Source organism: Callospermophilus lateralis, chromosome 10, assembly GCF_048772815.1.
Source record: "Callospermophilus lateralis isolate mCalLat2 chromosome 10, mCalLat2.hap1, whole genome shotgun sequence".
Lineage (NCBI taxonomy): Eukaryota > Metazoa > Chordata > Mammalia > Rodentia > Sciuridae > Callospermophilus > Callospermophilus lateralis.
The window spans coordinates 44467884-44486053 of NC_135314.1; positions in this window are offsets into that span (position 1 = coordinate 44467884).

The following is an 18170-nucleotide window of genomic DNA, read 5'->3' on the forward strand; positions in this document are numbered from 1 at the left end:
TCTCTTCCAATACCTAAGGCAGCTTTGTCTTCTACCCAGCTCCGCCTTCATTCAGCCTGCATACCTTACAGTGTATTCAGCTGCCACCAGCCTCACTTCTGCCTCAGAATGATGTTTGGTCATAAGCAATGTATTAATTAGGTACAAGTGTGTATTTCCCCAAAGTAGATTTCATGGAGTATGTGTTTTAAATCACTATAGATACCATATTCATATAAAGCACAGAGAACCGGGCTCAGTGGAGCACCCCTATAATCAATCCCAGGGGCTCAGGAGGCTGAGGCAGGAGGATCTCGAGTTCAAAGTCAACTCAGCAACTCAGCGAGATCCTGTCTCTAAATAAAATACAAGAAAGGGCTGAGGATGCTGCTCAGTGGTTAAGCACCCCTGGTTTCAGTCCCCGATACCAAAAATACATATTAATGATAACAAACAAACAAACAAAAAGACACAGATCACCATAGTCATCCAGACAGTCATCCTACCTAGGTCCTTCCTAAGAAGTCCCAACAAGGAGTTCGTCATTGATATCCTGACTGACTGACATCTAAGTATATCCCAACTTCATACTCCACTCCAGGCATGGTCTCTGTGACTTTGCCTTTAGTTGGAGGGCAAAGAGTCAGGGGAACCAACATCAAGTTCATCGTTTTCTGAATTAAACTCTGCATCCAGTACCTTGTCTCATTCCTGATCCAGAATCCCTGATTTCATAATCTACCCAATGACCTCATTCCTACAAATCTGTGGGTCCTCCCAGGAATGAAAATTTACTACCAGTCTGGCCCATCTAGGAAAATGACTCACACCAGGCTCCCCCTGGCCTGACCGTAGAATGGATCAGACTCCGGGTCTGAATATTCATTGTGATTTCTTAGGATGACCATTAATTATAGCCAGGTTGATGCTGGTTTCCGCCTGCCCTGTCCTGGTTTGCTGTTGACACTTCCCACACCCACACCCACACTTACCTATCTCCTCATCTGAGTTCCAACTCCTTCTGCTCCTCTAAGTGAGTTCCAGTGTGTGTGCCTGTTTTGACTGCTGGCTGGTGGTGTGCTGTGGCCTTTGTGTCCTCACCAGAGCTAATCCTGGGCACCTTCTCCCAGTTCATTCAGTGCCATTATGTTGGTAGCTTGCAAACAGCCACAGTGGGAGTATTTTTACCACAGAACTCGGCAAACACTAAGAATTAGGGTTCTCTGTCCAGAGAATGGTTTGTTCAGCATTTCCAGGCACGCAATCAAGGACCCTTCATTTTTGTTCTGTACTTCCTCTGGGCCTGATCATCTGACCCAAACTCTGAACAAAACTCTTTCCAGGGGAGAACTCAGAATTTGGTACATAAACTGGCCCTGCTTTTCAATGGGAATACAGCTAAATCCATGCCCAATCTACAGAGCAGCACTCAGTTTAAGAATGAAAAGAAGGGTTGGGGATGAAGCTCAGTGGTAGAGCATGTGCTTAGCATGCATAAGTCCCTGTGTTCAATCCCCAGCAATGGAGAAGGAAAAAAAAAAAAGGAAGAAACAATATGCCAGGAAACATAAAAGTCTCACGAATATATATTAACCTCAGGATTAACCTAGCACTAATGAGATCAGCTCAGCCCAACCCAGGGTTCCCTCCCTGCCAGCTCCCTCTTGGTAATGCAATCTCCAAGGCCAAGGCCCTCACCTGAGCTTTTGGATGGAAATCTCCCAGGCCCTCAAGGACATGCCCCCCTTCCACTCCCAGAATGCCTCTGCTCTGGCTTGGAAACATCCTGAAGCAGAGTACACAAGAATGAAATCTTTACAGGCGGAAAAAGACGCCCTGGTTTTCCTTCTTGGTTGGGAAGGTTCTGAGCCCCACACCTTTGCTGAGGTGGAAGCATTGTGACAGTTTGCACCCTGTTTGTGATCCCAGGTGACCAGCACCAGAGCTTGCTGTGCTGAGGATACACGGAGTGTGTAATGCTTACTTGGTGCCGGCCATGCTTGCCTTTCTAATCCCCTTGAAGAAAGACTTTGGTAAGCAAATAAATAGGTGTGCATGGTGGGGTGGGAGGAGGGGTGTTCTTCCTCTGGAGGAAACTTATTCTCAGGGATTTAGAGAACAAACCATCATCTGCTGTCACAGAAACCTGTCTACAGTGTCTTGAGTATCCTTTTACCAGTCCTAGGCTTGAAAGGACTCCCCACAGACCAATCCAGGGATATTGCCCATCTTTCTGCCTGTTAAGCCTTAAATCCTGCCCCCCTGCTCCACAGGACCCACAAATTCTATTCATTTTTCTCTTTTCATAACTGCAGACCACCTCAGAATGCAAAGCCCTTCTCTCTGTCCCAATCCTCCCACATGCCCACCCCTTGACAGGCCTCCCCTAAAACTGGCACATGGGAAAAGTTTCCCCTTTAATTCTCTCTCTTTTTTTTTTTTTTTTTTTGCTAATCTCCACAGGGGTAAAAATAGAAGATGATGGATGTGGGGAAGGGACAAAAGTTCCAGGAGTCTCCCCAGCTTTCTCCTTACCCAGGTCTCCTCTGTTAACAATCCTTTGCCTCCTGTCTTAATCTCCTCTACTGTCATCGGGTTTCCCTAGAATGCTCCTAATAATAAGGACAATCTGGATTTAAGGAGGCACTTCACAGGTTGCAAATCACTCTCCCGTCCATCCCTTTGGTGAAGCTCAGACCCTCCCTGTGACTCGGGTGTTGAGTGGCCACCATTCTGTAAATGAGATGAGGAACAGGGGCTGGCAGAGTTCCTGGCAGAGACCTGTTCACAGCCCACTCTTTTTTTTTTTCTGAAATTGTGTTTTCACTCCAATTTAAGAGGAAAAGCCACATAAGCCTTCCATCCTCCCCACCCCCACTCCACACTGGAAACAGCTTTAGTTCTTGGCTGGTGACCAGACCCTCCCTCCCATAGTGATATGGTAAGATTAAGGCACCTCAGACTACCTCCAGATGACCCTGGCTGTGCCTCAAAGGTCTAGGGTTGAGCTGAGTCTGGATCGAGATGAAACACTGCTATTCTCCCAGGACAGGCTTTTTATTTCTTGCTTTGTCTTCCAACCTCCTCCTCTACTTTCCTTCTTCCCAAGCCATCCAATGCACAGTCGCTTCCAGACACAGGACTTCAGACTCCCTTAAGTTCCCTTCTCACCTTCTAGTAAAATTTAACTCCAGAGCATTTAGATCCGTCAATGTAGAATACCTACTCTCTACTCTTTATTAGTATCAATAACATAGGAAATGTTTGAGAATGTTTATCCATTGAAACTTTTTGTGATGATCCTTATAATGAGGTGTGATCACATTACAAAGATCTCATACTGATGTTTGTAATGAGATGACTTTTTTCTCCATATAAATCAGATATCTTCTTCTTCAGCATGTGGATGTCAGATAAGATGGCATACAAGACCAGCAGACTGCTCAGTGCCAAACTAAAGGAGTCCTCTTACTAAAAACCAATTGGATAGAAGATTAATTTATCCGTTCAACACCACTTCCTAACCATTTAACCTGAACTCCTGGAGTACCTGACATCCAGCATCCCATTCCTGTTACGTGTATATTATCCACCCCTTCTCATCGGACTGGGAGGCCTTTCAGAAAAATTGGACCTCAGTTTGCCACTGCCCTGTGAAATGCTCACTGCACTTCTTGAGCCTCAGAGAGGAGGATAGAGAGAGCACCGTATATCCACTGATAATATTCTTCCCATCGAATTCAGACAAAATGGCTTAAGCACCAAACATACGTGTTAGCAGAGGAGCTCAGAGAAGGAGGGATCGAGGATTATTTAAGGATCATTGTTGAAGCTGGATGAGGATCCATGGAAGTTTATCAGATAATTTGGTCTACTTCTATAAATACAGGAAAATGCCCCGACTAAGAAGAATATGAAGAAATAGAAGGAAACTGAGCAGGCTTCACATAGCAAGTAGCAGCTGCGCAAAACCAAAGCCCGAGTAGGATTTCAACGAGCCGACACTGGGTCAGGGGCCAGGCCAGGCAGGGAACATCACGAGCCAAGGCACAGAGACTGGAAAATACAAGGTGTTCATGAAGAATTGGGAGTAGTCAAGTGTAGTACAGGGGGCGAGAGGGGAACAGGGGGAGATGGGCTAGAAAGATATCCTGCGGTCAGAGCTGGGCCCTAGAGAGGCCCCATGAGGAGCTGAGCTTATTCAGTTCATGGGGGAAAGTGACCTCACTGGTTAAGCTTGAGTTGGCCCTACCCCTTCAGTCAGTCTGGGTCCAGGCCCAGAAGCAGGACATGTGGCAGGACCTGGCAGAGGAGGATGCTGGCAGTACTGGCAGGCTTGTTTCTTCACCAGGAAACAAGGTTTCCTGTAACTCAGACCCATGAATCAGCATTTCCTCTGTCAATAACACACAGCAAGAAATGCACCAGAGCCTGGGCGAATGGAAGAAAGGAAGGAATATTCCATGACATAGCTGGCCTCTGCTCTCCTTTCCCCTCATGAAACACTCCTGATAAGCTCCAAAGAGCACTCAGGTTTCATAAGATAAGTTTCTCAGAGGACCTCCCAGTATATCACGGGGATTAAGGCCTACAGAAGCTGGCCTCTCTTGTATATTATGTATTTCTGTCACCATGAGGAAAGTAGGATCACTTTCTGAATTCTTTCACCCTGTGAGAATCAGACATTAATAACAGTGTTCCTTCCTGACAAAGATTTGAGTGATTTGCCTTTGAGTTTTCACACTTCCACATCCAATGTTTTATTTAATTCTCATGATAATCCTGTGAGGAACACGGGGAACATTATATCCATTTCATAAACACAGATTTCAAAACAGGAAGACGAAATGCTTTTTCCCTGTCAGAGGTATTTCAAAGAAGCCAGAACTGACCCCAGCTCTTCAAACTGCAGTCCAGAAATCTTTTCAAAGCTATAGACTTTGAAAAGCATAGACATTTAATATATTTATCTTCAAATATATTGAACAATAGTAATCAATCAGTGAAACAAGATATTTAATTTATAGGACTCTGATATGTATTACACGTGCATATACCTTATCTAGCCCCAGAAAGAATTTTATTCACTGTCCTAGTTCATTCATTCATTTATCAAAAATGTATTAACTGCCTACCATACACCAGGCTCTCTTGTAGATACATTCAGTGGTGAATGAAACAGATAAAAAGTCCTGCCTTCATATTCTTGTTGAGGAGCTCAGACAATAAATAGGGGGAAAGAGTAAAATAGAGGTTGTGTTAGAGAGTTGCATGTGCTTTGAAAAATAGAGAAATGGATAAGAGTATTGAAGGGGTGCAATTCACATAGGATGTTCCAGGACAACTTGATTTAAAATATGACATATGGAGAGAGAAACTATGTGGCTATAAGGGACGGGGGTAGTCAGCAGAAGAAACAGCATGGGCAAAGGCCTTGAAGTGGAACTTTCTGGCAAGTTCAAGGAACAGTAGTCAGGTATGGTTGAAAGATAAAAAAATGAAGTCACCATATTCTCTATTCTCCCCCCACACTTTCTCTCTCTGCTTCTTCCCCGTCTCTCCCTCTTTCTCTTGTCTAGGTTTTCAATAATGGTCCAGGATTAAAAGCTGCAAGCCAATTGCCATGGCCCCTGGTTGCAGAAGCTATGCAGGGCAAGGTCAGGCAGAGGAGCAACTTAGTGCCTGGGCTTGGGCCCTGGCCCCAAACCTCCATCAAATTCTTATTTAGTGGGACCACAAGAACACATCGACCTCCTCTTGCCTGGGCAATAGGCTGAAAGCAGAACCAATCCTTCTTGATTCCCCCTATTCTAGGCCTTCCCAGGGATGCTCATCTTCCAATACAGCCTGCTCCTAAGCATCAGGGTAAGAAACCCCAGGAGAAGGAGGAAAAGGATGACATCAAAGCTATCATCTCTGCAAAACCTCACTCCCCAATTCAGGGGACTGAGGGAGTCTGGGTGTGGGTGTGGGTGTGAGCATGCACATGGACATGAAGGAAGAGAAAAGAAAAAGAGCCAACCTGCCTTCCCTCCAGAATCCCGGCATCGCCTCCCTTCTTATTCCTTCTCTTTATTAATCCTATGGGCTTAACAGGAAAGCTCATATCTAATTCATGCCCCTTCTGCCTACACTTTGCCTCCCTCACATCTTGGAGGGTTTTTTGAAAATTCCTTTGTGTAGCTTCAGCAAACTTTGACACTACCACCAATGAGAAGGCGGTTCAGTCCCTCCAAGTCTTTTATGACTGTCTCTTCGCTTTGCCTGCAGAAGTCACTGAAATAGATAAGAACAGCACGGTACTCCAGGTCATCAGTGGACACTAGATGGAGAAGTCCCTCACCATTCTTTTTATCAGAGCAAATGAGCAAAGAAGAGAGATACTGTCATCCAGAGCCAATTAACAACTCTAATCAGCCACAGGTATCTGGACCCAGGTGGAGGAGTAAGAGTCACTCAAACAGCTCTTGCACTTCTTTCTCTCCTCAGGGCCTTTCTCCATCACTGCCTCCTCGGGAGCACTTGCCCAGATCTGTCGTCACCATCCTCATTTGAGTCTCTTGGGAACTACTATTTAAATCAAAACTTCTCATTTTGAGGTCATATTCATAGATTTATATGTGGTTGCAAGAAATAATACAAAGAGATCCCTTGTAGCCTTTACCAAATTTCCCCCAATGTTAACATCTTACAAAACTGTAAACAATATATTGTCAATAATGTAATCAGGATGAGAAGATCTCCATCACCAGGAGCCTCCAGTGGGACCCCCTTGTGGCCACATCCACTTATCTCTTGTCCCTTACCCTCCTTTATCCTGTCAACCACTATTCTGAACTTCCTATAATTTTGGCAATTCAAAAATATAAGTGGAATCATATCAGAAAAAAACTTTTTTGGGATTAGCTTTTCCCTCTCAGGATAAAGTTTCATCTAGGATATGTGTCAATAGGTGGTTCCTTTTTATTGCTAAGTACTATTTCATGAATTAAAGTACCACAGTTTATTCACCCCTTGAAGACACCTGAGTTGTTTTCAGTTTTGGGCTATTGTGAATTTCCTGACACCGTATGAGGCTGCTATGAACATTCATGTTCTCTGAAATAAATGCTTAGGGGTACATGCTTGCATGTAAGGTAGGTGCATATTTCCTTCTTCTACTTTTGTTTTTAAAGATATTATCACACTGCGTTCCAGGGAGGTTGTACTGTTTATATCTCATCAGCAATGTAAGACTGATCCAGTTTCTCTGCATATATGGCAGCACATGGGGTTGCCACTTTTTTTCAGCCATTCTGATAGGTATGTATAAATGTGATAGCTCATATTTTTAATTTACATTTCTCCAACCATTGATGATGTTGAACATTTTTCCCATGTGTTTATTTGCCATCCACACATACCTTTTTTGTGGAATTTCTTTTCCATGTCTTTTGTTGATTTCAAATTGGATTGTTTGGTTTTTTAAGTGTTGAATTTTGAAAGTTCTCTATATATTATAGACATGAGTTCCTTGTTAGATATGTGATTTGCAAATGTTTTCTTCTCAATCAATTCAGTTTTGTCTTTTAATCTTGCCTTTCACCAAGAAATTTTTTTTAAATTTTAAAATCATGATAAAGTTCTTACTTATCATTTTTCAATGGATTATGCTTTGGGTGGCAAAGGGAAGAACTATTTGCTTAACCTTAGTTCCTGAAGATTCCCTTCCTATAATTTTTTCTGGATGTGTTTTTATTTTTTATTTTACATTTAAACTCTTTGTCCATTTTGAGTCAATTTTTGTATAACGTTTAAAACTTAGATGGAGGTTGTGGTACTTATGTGTTTGGTTTTTGCCTATGAACGTCCAGTTACTCCAGAACCAAAGGCTATCTTTATCCCATTGAATTGTATTTGCTACTTTTTAAAGAATAGACAGGCATATATGTTTGAGTTTCTGTGATTTCTATTCTGTTCCGTTAATTTATATGTGTATCTGTCTACAAATACTACATAGTCTAGATTATTATGGCTATATTGTAGACTCAGGTGGACAGGTTCCTCCCACTTTATTCTTCTTTTTCAAAATTATTCTAGCTCTTCAAGTTTCTTTGTGTTCCCATACAAATTTTAGAATAATTTTGTTTGATACTTACCAAAAATAATTGCATGTAATTGAATCTTGAGAGAATATGTGATAAATTCAGATATCAGTTTGGGGAAAATTGATATCTTCAACATAGTGGTGGGCAGAATAATGGCTCTTCAAAAATTTCCACAGCCTTTTCCCTGGAACCAGAGACTATGTTGGTTTATCTGGTAAAAGAGACTGTAGACAGGGAATATTATTCTCTTCTCAAAGCAATCAGAAAAAAATCCTGATCTGCCAATACCCTGATTTGAGCCCTGTCATACTCAATACCAGGCTCAATACCAGAAATTAAATTGATTTGTGTGTGTTTATTTTGAATACTGAAAACTTGCTGCACTCAGTTATTAGTTCTAAGAGGTTATTTGGTAGATTACTGGTAATTTTCTGTATAGCAAGCATATTGTCTACAATCAAGGCAATTTTATTTGCTACTTTTTGATCTTTTTGCCTTGCATTCCCTTTTCTTCCCTAATTGCACTGGCTAGAACTCCTAATTCTGTGTCAATTAGAATGGCGACAGTGAACATTCTTGCAACCTTCCTGATCTTAGGAAGAAAGGACTCAGTCTTTCATGATTAAACATAATCTTAGCTGTAGGGTTTTTGTAAAAATACTGTTTATCAAGTTGAGAGTTCTCTTAAAGTCTTAGGTTTCCTGAGAATTTTTATCATGAATGAATGTTGAATTTTGTCCAATGCTTTTTCTACATTCACTCATGTGAGTATGTGTTTTTCTTCCTTATACTGTTACTATAGTGGATTGACACTGATTTTTTAAAATCAGCACACGAATATTTAACTAGCCTTGCATCCTTAAAATAAAATCTATTTGGTCATTGTGCAGAATTTCATTTATAATTGCTGAATTCTATTTGATAATTTCTTCTATTTGGTTACATTCTGTTTTTTAAGTGTTTTGCATCTATCTGCATGAGGAATATTTACAGTTTTCTTTACCTGTACTCTCTTTATCTGGTTTTAGAATCAGGGCAGTATTACTTTCATAAAATGAACTGGGTATTGTTCCCACCTCTTCTATTTTCTAGGGGATATATAGTCTTGATGTTAATTCTTCTTTAAATGTTTGATAGAATTCTTCAGTGAATTCTTTCAGGGGAGCTTTTAAATTATTAATTCAATTTCCTTAATGATGATAGGACTCTTCAAATTACCTATTTTACTTTGAGTAAGTTGCTGTAGTTTATGTTTTTTGAGGGGTTGATAAATTTCATCCAAGCTGCCAAATTTTTGTGTTTACAGTTATACATAGTATCCCTTTATTATCCTTTAAATAATGGAGGGTCTGTAGTGATATTGTTGGCTTCATTTTTGATATTGATCAGTTGGTTGTCCTTCTCCTTTTACCATCTTGATAGAAATTGGTTAATTATTTTGACCTTTTTAAAGAAGCATTTTTTCCTTGTTGCATTGATTTTTTTTCTATTGTGTTTTGGTTTTCTTTGTAACCAGTTTCTGTTATCTTTTTTGTTTCTTTCCTTTAGCTTACTTTGAATTTGTTTTTACTTTGCTGTGTTTTATTTGTTTTTTGATGCAGGAACTTACAAGATTAACAGGAGATTTTTTTACTAATGTAAGCATTTAGTACTGTAAATCACCCCCTGCATCTTGCTGTGTCCCACAAGATTGAAATGTTTACTCAATTTCATGCAGTTCACTGCATTTCACTCACTTCAATGAATTTATTCATTCACTTCAGTTTGATCTCCCATTAGACTTATTCCTTGACCCATGGATTATTTAAATTATATTGTTTGGTTTCTTAATGTTTGAAGATTTTCCTATTGTCCTTCTGTTATTAATTTCTAGTTTGATTTCATTGTGGTCAGAGAATACAACCTATATAATTTCAACTATTTAATTTTTTTTTTTTTTTTTTGTACTAGGGTTTGAACCAGGGGAATTTAACCACTGAGCCATATCTTCATCTCTTTTTATTTTTTATTTCAAGACAGGGTCTCACTAAATTTCTTAGAGCCTCACCAAGTTGCTGATGCTAGCCTTGAACTTGTGATCTTCCTGCTTCAGCCTTTGAAACTTCTAGGATTACCATGCATCACTGCATCTGGCCAACTATGTTAATTTTTGAGGTTAGCTTTATGGCCCAGGATATGGTCAATCTTGACTTATATTCTGTGGTGCTTGAAGAGAATATGTAGTTTTTGTTGGGTATAGTATTCAATAAATGTGAATTGTATTCTGCTGATTGGTGATGAGATTGAGTCCCTCTATACTTTATTTTCTGTCTAGTTTAAATTGTATGTAAAAAATACATCTACAAATATAAATATAGATTTGTCTATTTCTTCTATCAGTTCTTATTCAGCATAATTTGCATCATTGTTTTGTAGTAAATTCACACTTTGAATTGCTTTATTTTCTTGATAGTTACCCCTTGTTATGGTTTGGATGTGTGGTGTACCCAAAAGTCATGTGTGAGACAATGCGAAAAGGTTTAGGGGAGAAGTGATCGGGTTATGAGAGCCTTAAGAAAATCAGTGAATTAATCCCCTTATGGGGTTAGCTGAGTGGGATTGAAAACAGGTAGGGTGTGTGGCTGGAGCCTTTGGGGTATATATTTTATATTAGAGAGAGAGTAAAGTCTGCTTCCTTCTGCCACACTGTTCCCCATGATGTCCTGCCTCACCTCGAGCCCCAGGGAATAGAGCTGGCTATCTATGGACTGAGACCTCTGAAGCTGTGAGTCCACCAAATAAACTTTTCCTCCTCTAAAATTGTTCTTCTCAAGACTTTCAGTCACAGCAGAAAAAAAAAAAAAAAAAAAAAAAGGCTGACTAATAAAATATTCCTTTATCATGATATAATGTCCTTCACTGTTTTGGTAATTTTCTTTGCTCTGAAATCTATTTTATTTGATATTAAGATAGCCATTTGTGCTTTCTTTATATGCATCTGCAAGATGAGCCTTTTTCTATCCCTTTACTTTCAAATCCTTATATTTGAGGTGAATTTCTTTCAGACAGCGTATGTAGAGTCATATTTTTAAATCTATTTTGTCAATCTCTTTTAATTGGTATATTTAGATTATTAATATTTAATGTAATTTTGATATGCTAGGATTTGTCTGACATTTTCTTATTTCTTGATTTCCTTTTTCTTTTTGGTTTGTTTGTGCTTGGTTTTTTTTTTTTTGGTTTGTTTGTTTGTTTTGTTTTTTACTATTTTTTTTTCCTACCTTTCAAAAATACTACTTGAACATTTTGAAGAATTTCATTTAAATTTATCTATAGTGTTCTTGAATGTATCACTTTGAAAGTTTTTTAATTGGTTGTTATAGGAATTATATTACATATACCTGTCACAATCGACTGGTATCATCATATTACCAATTTGTGTGAAATACAGAAAACTTACCTACCTTTTCTTTTCTTTATCCTCCCCCATTTTAATATAATTGCCTTAGATGTGTTCTCTACATATGTTCAGGATCAAATTAGAAAGTGTTGTGCTTTGTTACAACCATCAAGCACAATCTAGAAGACACAAAAGTAAAAGGAAAGATATTTTAGTTTTTTTCTATTTTTGTTTAATGTGTTTTTTTTTTCTTCCATCTCCATTTTGCAATTTCTTCATTTATCCTTCCTTTCTATTTACAGAATATCTCTTGGAAATTCTTCTAAGGGCAGCCTGGCCTGCTGGTGACAACCCCTCTTGGTTTCCTACATCTGAGAATGTCCCAATCTCCCTTCACTCCTGAGGATAGTTGACTGGATATAGGATTCTCGATTGATTCTTAGTTCTTTGCTGTCCGAACTTGAAAAACATTGTGCCACTTTCTTCTGGCCTACATGGTTTGTGGTGAGAAATCTGCTGTAATTTATACTATTCTTCTTCTATAGGAAGGATATCATTTCTTTCTGGTTGCTTTCAAATGATTTTGTCTCTAGTTGTTAGAAATTTGGCTATGATATGTCATGGTATGAATTTCTTTGAGTTTATCCTGTGAGAGGTTTACTCAGGTTTGTGGCTCTGTCTTACCAAGTTTGGAAAGTTTTCAGCTAAAAGTTTTTGACACTGTTCTGTTAGGAAAAAAAAGTGAACCTCATTATTTCCAGATAGAAGTAGAAATCCAGGTTCTATATTCATTTTTTGTTGACAGTTGAAGGGTGACTCCTCAGTATTACTGGGCAGGAGTGGGAGTTCTTGCTCGCCAGTGGGCCTACACAAATACCTCCTGTCTAGTAGGATGGGAACATTTCATTGCTTGCCCCCATTGCTAATAGGAAAATATGGCCTTATTACCACAGAGTGATAAAATTCTGACTCTCTTGTGGGGTGAGGTGTAAGTGCTTCATTACTTCAAGGTACAAATGGAATTCCATGCTGTCCACATGGTCTTCACTTATCATAGCTGCAGGGAAGCATGCTTCATTACAACGCTGCAGAAATGAAAATACCAGCCCCCTCCTCAACTTTCTCTGACACCATGCCAGTAAATGGAAAGATCTGGGGGCACCTAATGACACCATGCAGAGAGTAGAAGTCTAGACTTTGTAGTTGACTTTTGCTGGCATGTGCAGAGAAAGGTTTGTGTATTTTGTAGTGTTTAGCTGAGATAGAATGGTTGCAACCTAAAAGTTTTCTGTTTGGACTTGCTACTCATTTCCTGACCTTCTGGTAAGATTTTTGTTGTCATTGTTGTTGTTTTATTTGCTTGTTTGTCCATCTGTACCCATACACATTTTTAGTTGTTACCATTCTTCTAAGGGAGGTCTACTGAGAAAAAATTGAGAGAATTCTTAATTAATTAAGTTGTTACTTGTGTCGTGAGGTTAGGGACCTAGCTAGTCTTCCCCCTTCCCTTGACCTGTCAAAATATCCTTATAGGGCTGGGGATGTGGCTCAAGTGGTAGCACGCGCGCCTGGCATGCGTGCGGCCCGGGTTCGATTCTCAGCACCACGTACAAACAAATATGTTGTGTCCGCCGATAACTAAAAAAAAAATATTAAAAAAAATTCTCTCTCTCTCTCTCTCTCTCTCTCACTCTCTCTTTAAAAAAAAATATCCTTATATTTGTCTTATACCTGATATCCAGGGGTTTTAGTTGTACTTGGCAGGAAGAATAGAGAAAATTGTGTATATTTCATCTATATAGAAGCATAAGTTTCCACTGAACTTTTGAAGTGATATTATGACCAAACCTCTTACCCCAGTGTCCTCTCCTTGCAGATAAAATAGTATTCCACTTTAAAATACTGAAAGACCACATTATTTTTTTTCTGTAGAATTCTTGTGAGGTTTGACCGATGCTAGAATAATATGAAATACATCTGCCTGGTATTTAATGTCTCCACTATCTAACTATAACTCTCCTCTTCATTTTTTTTCTCCTCCTTTCCACAGAACCCTGGAGTCTCAGTGAACTTGCACTTGTTCCTTTCTAGAATGCTCTGGAAACTCTCTGGGCTTTCCTGCTACCTCATTTTGCTTTTGTTATTTTTATACCTGGAATACCCCATAATTTCAATTTTTTTCTTTCCATCCAAGAACCACTCAAATACTGCAACCTATCTTTTCTACTTCTCCTTGAACTCTCCTGTGGCACTTCTGTGGTATGGGCTGCATACTGTGTGTGAGAAGTTATTTATGAACAGAAATTTTGTAGTGATTAGCTGAGATAGAATGGTTGCAACCTAAAAGTTTTCTGTTTGGACTTGCTACTCATTTCTAGGTTATGAGCTCCTTGATGAATAAAGCCCAGAATGATTCTTCTCGGCCTCCTCAATAGACCCTGGTGCAGGAAATGATACACAATATGTGCATTAAAAAAAAAAAAACACGTAAAGAATTAATTCACATGATTCCTACAGGATAGTCCATCCAAAAAAGTCTCTTTGACTTCCCATCTTTAGGTATTTCAGGAGCGATTTTTCAGGACTTTCCATTTGAAGTCAAATTCTGCGAGCAGAATTTGACTTAGTATCTAAAGAGATCTGGATCCTTGAGTAGTTGAAGGGAAACACTACTCTCAGCACTAAGCCAGATCTCAAGGGAAAGTCTTTCTCTGGCTTTCAAAGTCATGAAGATTGTCTCAGAAAACTACGGATTAATTATGCAGAGATGGGACACAGCCAGAGAAACAAAAATCCACTGATTTACAGAAATAACACCTTTTCTCACCATCTAAATTAGTAGTTCAGAGTCTCCTAAATGGAGATATATTAAGGAAGCAGAATGCAAAAGTGATCTCTATCTATTCCCAGCTCAGCAGGCATCGGTATCTAACAACATCATTAAGGTTGTCTTTGCATAGACAGGCCCAGGCAGGGAATGGCTACTCTCCAGGGACTCTTTCCACCATCACAGAACAGGAAAAAGTAAAGTGGCAAGCAAAGGGAGCAGAGGTGAAGACAAGAAATAGTGAGGAGGAAGGGGCAGGCTTTCCATTCTGACCGTCAAGAGCCACTTCCTGGTGATTCCAATGTCCTCTCTTTAGCTGATTCTCTTTTCTTCCCACCGTTACTGCTTCTGTATTCTTTTATATGGTTTTCTAGCCTGCTTGCTTCCCTGAATCAACTCACCTTAAACACACACACCAAAGTGATTTCCCCTAAAACTAGATTATGATTATACCATCTTCACTTTCAAATAAACTTCACTCATTTCAGTCTTACAACTGTAGTGTCCACATCTCTACACCAGGTGTTCAGGAGTCTCTGTGTGCTATAACTTTACCTTATACCAATCCAGTTACACCCAAGCAGGCAAAAACAGAGTAGAAAGAATGCAGAATATAAATCAGTCGAGGTCAAATCTAGCTCACTCTCATAATAGCTGCATGATTTCAGGTAACTTACTCAACTTTGATATAGCCTCAGTTTCCTTTTTTTTTTTTAAAAAAAGGGGGGGTTGAAAAATAATAACTCAAAGGGTTGATGTGAGGAATAAATGATGTAGTAAGTAAATCATGTAACACATAATAGGTGCTCCATAAATGGTAGCTATTTTTACTATGCTGAATCACATTGAACAGTTTTCTCTATTCCCAAAGCACCACCAAGTCTTTTCTCAGGCTCAGTGGCCCTGGCAAGTCTGCAATGTGACCTTGCAAAAGGAACAGATTATGCCAAGAGGAGAGGGGACTACCTAAAGATGAAGGGTGGTGGTGAGGAGCACCCACATAAGGATGAAGTAAATAGAACTCTGAGAGGCGCAGTTGTGAGAGGAGTGGCCAGGCAGGGTTTGGTAGTTTCAGTGTCTGATATTCTTTCTTGAGCCTCAAAGCAAGCCCAGGCCTGTCCTTCCACAACTAAGAAGAACATGTCTCCCACCTCTTCATGCAGATGAACTGTCTGCTTCTCTAGTAGACAGATGTATTCAAATGCCACAGGCAGCATAGAGGAGAGGTTGGCAAGTAGTCCACTCAGTTTGGGGTTTAAATCTGAAGTATATTCACTATGGTTTTCACAGCTATCATACCTGGTGTGCATGTGTGTTGTTAGAAGGGGCTCAGAGAAATTGTGTCGGGAGACCCACTTCATAAGTACATTTATTATTATCTCCGCTGTTCAAGCCACACAAAATAAATGTCTGGCATTTCCAGAAATTGCTATCGATTCAGCAGCAGATTTTACAAGGCCAATCAATAACAGTTTCCTCCTTCCCCTTCTCCCCAAGTGTATATTTATTTGTGATCAAGCTTTCTGTTCCTCCTGTGCTTTCTAGTGCTTATAATTGGTCCAAAATAAATGGATGATTTCATCTTTTTCCAGGAAAAAAGAGAGAGTAGAAAACCTGCTATTAAAAATATCTCCCTCCCCCAATGAAAAAGCAAAGCTGTGTGTGTGTGTGTGTGTGTGTGTGTGTGTGTATAAGAGAATGAGATAGATGATAGGTAGGTAGGTAGGTAGGTAGATAGATAGAGGATATATAGAGAGAGACTGAAGTCAAGCTGTTTTCTGGGGTCTGAGCCTCAGTGCATACAGGGCCATAATCTCTGCCCTTGTTTCCCTACACCAACATAATTCTGCAATAGATTAAGAACCCAAAAAATCCTATAGATTAACTGTCTAACAGAGGCTCAAACCAGAATAGAATTTCAAAGTTCACCAGTCCAACCCCCTGAGAAGCGCAAAAAGGAAATGCAGATCTAAACCCAGGTCTCTTGCCTCTCTGACCAAGACATCTCCTTGGTGTCCCATATACCCACCAACATGTCTAACTACATTCCTGTCACCAGAGAAAACAGATCCTCATAAGCAATTGTCATGAGGAAATCCACTGTGGCAGGCAGAGGGGATGTGGGACTTTTCCCCATGGCAACTCACCATGCAAACAACTACTCACTTGTTCCCTGGCCTTTGGAGTCAGAACAGGAGCTGGACTTGTCTCTTAGGGTCTATTGACTGCCTGCCTCATCACCTCTGCCTCCTTCTCACTGACTAGACATGGCCCTGATCCACATTCAAAGCAGAATGTCACTGGTTAGCAAATAATGTGGGAGCATTTGGGAGTCAAGCTGCTGGTCATTGTACGTTGAATTGTGTTCTCCTAAAAAATATACTAAAATCTAACCCTTAGTGCCTCAGAATGTGGCCTTATTTGGGGATAGGATCGATACTGAGTAATCAAGTTAATTAGAGTGGCCTCTCATCTGATATATGGTATCTTTATAAAAAGGAAAGATTTGAACACTGACAGAGAAACATACAGAAAATACTTCACGTGAACATAAAGGCAGAGATCAGAGAGATCTTTCAAGCTGAGGGACATCAAAGATTGTCATCAAACCACTACAAGCTAGGGAAAAAAGCCTGGAACCGATTATCCCCTTCAGAGCTCTTTGAAGGACCCAACCCTACTAACACTTCAATTTCATGGTTCTGGCCTCCAGAACTATGAGATGACACATTTATGGTACTTAGTAGCAACATCCCTAGTTGACCAATGTTAAGGGGGCCTGGACTAAAGAATCTAGAGCTGAAAGTCAGAAAAATGTTATAACTAGACTTGAGGCTTAGAAATCACTTTTTTTTTTTTTTTTTTTTTTTTTTTTTTGCAGTGCAGGAGATTGAACTCAGGGCCTCACTCATGCTTGGCCAGTGCTTTACCACTGAGCCACATCCACAGCCCTGAAATCACCTTTCTTAAACCTGTCCCCCCCAAAAAAAGGTAGCATCAAGAGACAGAGTATAGAGGAACAAGGATACATATACCCTGACTTTCCAGACAAAACAAACTTTTTGCAACTGATGGTGCAATTTATTCTGTGAGGGTAGAAAACTTATGAGCCCTTGGACAAAAATAATCCTCTGGGTTTGTGGATACACAGGAAGACTACATTTCCCACTGTCCTTTGCAATCAGAGTGGAGCATATGACTAATTCTAGCCAATAGTCATAGATTGAAGTGGCATAAGTGGAAGCATAGAAAAGTGGATGTGAATTTTCCAAATTCTGTCTTCTCCAGTTATGAGACCCTAGAAGTCATGTTATAACAGTGAGGTGCAAATTAAAGTACACTGGATCCTCATGTCACTGATTGAAAGGAAGCTGACCTGAGGGAACTATCTGGCTCCCAATGAACTTTTTAGAAGAAAGAAATAGATATCTATGAGACTTGGGGAGAACAATCTAACCTGACATTTTATCCTAACTCAACTGATGAGGGTCCCTCACTCCTGTGAGCCATATTTGGCAATTTTAATATCCAGAAGCAACTAAACCATTTGGAAAACAATAACTTGGGATTTTCTCTGGCTCTTGATTGTTTCACTCCTTTGGTGGCACATCCTACCACAACTCTGTCCATGTGATCTTCCATGAAATCACAGACTCTGGACCCCAAGATAAAGGAAATGTCTCCTCAGAATTCCTAACAGGGTCTCCAGGGATAGCTTGAACTCTTATTAGAAAAGCAGTTCTTTCTACCACAACTATGATTATTAGAAATGTGTTCCTTTAGGCTATCTAAAATCAGACTTTTTGCTGTTTCTACCCACTGACCTTCGCAATTCTACCCTCCAAAGTTCTGGAATAATAAAGACAAGTCCATACTTCCTGTAAACGTCTTTCCTCCT